Consider the following 2,981-nt stretch of genomic DNA (forward strand, 5'->3'; position numbering starts at 1 on the left):
TTACCTACCAAGAAGAAGTTCCACCAATCAGACTGGGTGAATAGCAACACAGAAGACAGAACCCTGTAGCATTTTCGTAAGGAAGTTGCTTGGCCACATTTTGCCCTGAGAGCTTTATGTTTAATATTTAATTGTGTCCTGTGAGCTATATATTTAAATTGTGGTGGGGGGTGGGAGGAAGAGACTTTGGCAATTATGACGTTCCCAGTGCCACAAACTAGCTGAAGATCTAACTAGATTATCTGCCTAAATCTCTGATAAGAAACATGATAGGACTGGACTCTACACTGGTGTTAATCCTGTTAGGAGATGTTGATAAACTATTAGATACCAAAATGCCATTTCAAATGCATACTGCAGTTATTGCCAGAGCAGCAAATGTTTTCAGAGCATTGGCTAATCCTGAGCAGATTTTTAAATGCCAGACGGTCAGTAGGTAACACCCACAATTGGGCAGGCACAGCCTTGTTCCTTTGGAGCCTGCCAATGACGGCTAGTGGGACGGAAGGAGTATAAATAATGATCTTTACTTTGCTTTTCACTCTAACCGCAGAATGTGTTTGAGTGCTTTGTCCAATCCAGTTTTAAATCACTCCCTGAGATAGGGCTTCAACCAGAGAAACAAACCCTGTGGGTGGCTTTTCCACAGCCTAATAGATCTCACCACTAGGACATATTTTCTTCTTGCTGTTCAGCTATTCACCTCATTGCACCCCAATGTCCCCTTCTGACACTAATTGCCTTTTCTCTCTCCCTCTTTTAGGCATGCACCTTTTTTGTGTAAATGTGACAATGTGTGTTTCCTGGCATGTTGATCATATAGATACTTTTGTCAGGTTGCACGAAAAGGGCTGCACCTCTTTGCTGAGTGTACTTGGTAGCAACTCTCTGTGTAATGTGGGAAACGGCCCTAAAGCTGCAATCATGTTTGGAAGTAATTCTTATTGAACTGAATCTAACTATACTTTTAAAAGAGGGACTCGGGTGGCGCTGTGGTCTAAACCACAGAGCCTAGGACTTGCTGATCAGAAGGTCGGCGGTTCGAATCCCCGCGACGGGGTGAGCTCCCGTTGCTCGGTCCCTGCTCCTGCCAACCTAGCAGTTCGAAAGCACGTCAAAGTGCAAGTAGATAAATAGGTACCGCTCCGGCGGGAAGGTAAATGGCGTTTCCGTGTGCTGCTCTGGTTCGCCAGAAGCGGCTTAGTCATGCTGGCCACATGACCTGGAAGCTGTACGCCGGCTCCCTCGGCCAATAAAGCGAGATGAGTGCTGCAACCCCAGAGTCAGTCATGACTGGACCTAATCGTCAGGGGTCCCTTTACCTTTACCTTACACTTTTAAGCAGGATCATACCATTTAAAATAATAATGGCTTCCCCTGGGAACTGCGGTTTGTTAACAAGGCTGAAAGTGACACCTATTCCCCTAACAGCTGTGAAGTTCGATGTGAAGAGGGACTGTTAGACCACTCTGAGATTTGTTGCTGGGGGAGGGGGGGGTCTCCTAACAACTCTCAGCATTGTTAACAAACTGCAGTTTCCAGGATTCCCATGACTTTTTAAGGAGGCATGCTCTTGCATTCAACATGTTGTTGTTATTTTTGTTGCTGTTATTTGTATTTATATACCGCCCTATACCCAGAGGTCTCAGGGTGGTTTACAGAATAAAATCAAAATATAAAACCATGAAATACAAAAACAACCCTCAAAAACACCACATTTTAGAAGGTCATAGGTTGTCAACCAAATCAACAAAAGGCCTGGTTAAAAAGGAACGTTTTTGCCTGGCGCAGTGCAGGCAGGTGGGTCTTTTCTTCTGAATAAACATGAATAAGCTTGGCCTGTGATGCTGTATCTTATGCTGTGGCTTTGTTGGTGCAGCAGATACCTGTGTGTGAGAGATGAAGCTTTCACTTCCTTCCCTGTCTCCTCCTGTCTCCTGCACATTCTCAAAACCACCTCCAGAGGAGTGGGAGACTCTCCAGAGCAGATTTTTGAGCCATGCAGGGGACAAGAGAAAGTAGAAGTCAAATTGCAGCAGCAAAACAGTGTGTACAGAACATAGGAATCAACCTCTTTACTTGCAAGCAAGTTTAACTGAAATCAGTGTAACCTTACCTTCAAGTAAACATGGTTAGGACCACACCGTAAAGGTTTGTTTGCACAAACAGTCCTCCTGTATTCTTAGAAGACTCCAAAGCATGTCTGGCATGCCAGTTGCATGCAAAACATAAAGCATTCTACAAATAGCCACTTATATTTCTTAATTATAAACCACAAACACACACACACAGAGAAACTCCAGATGTCAGTTTCTTGGTTCTGTTCTCAAACTGTCGTATCGACTGGTGTGTGAAATCCTCAGGTGCAAAGGGGTTCCTTTAAATGGTTTTGTTTTCTCCACATAAATTATAATATATTAACAGTAGCAGCAAAAGAGATGAGGGAAAGTGGGGGCGGGGGAGCGAAGAGAAATTACCCCAGCAGGCCAATTGACTCAAAAGACAGGGTCACTGAATGTACCATTATTTCTGCCGGTCATGTTTCTTTCCTACCTGAGTTCCAAAGTAAGCTAGCTGTGTAAGCAGGGCTGGAATACACAACCCCCTTGTGACTGGAAAGAGCAAAGCATTCTCCACTTGTGGTTTTCTTGAAATGAGCCTGCATGGAATATGTGTTTGAAAACAGTGAAACTCTTTATTAATCAAGTACTTCACTTGCCTAGGCCAGCATGAAGTTTCATTTATGGTTTTTATTTTTAAAAAAGAATCCCCTCAAAATGGCTTGGACTGGCGTCTTTGTACGCAAACTACAACAGTAGAAATATTTCTGGAATTATCAGTAGGATGGACGAGAGTAATAGGCCAGCAGTTTGAGGGAGGAGGGAAAGCTATGTATGAAGTAAATTATATTCAACCAACCACTATAATGTGAGCTTTGGGGACGGATTTCCACAAATTGCCTTACAGAATCTGTCAAAGGT

The sequence above is a fragment of the Podarcis tiliguerta genome, assembly GCF_965153285.1.
Source record: "Podarcis tiliguerta genome assembly, chromosome: 9".
NCBI classification, from domain to species: domain Eukaryota; kingdom Metazoa; phylum Chordata; class Lepidosauria; order Squamata; family Lacertidae; genus Podarcis; species Podarcis tiliguerta.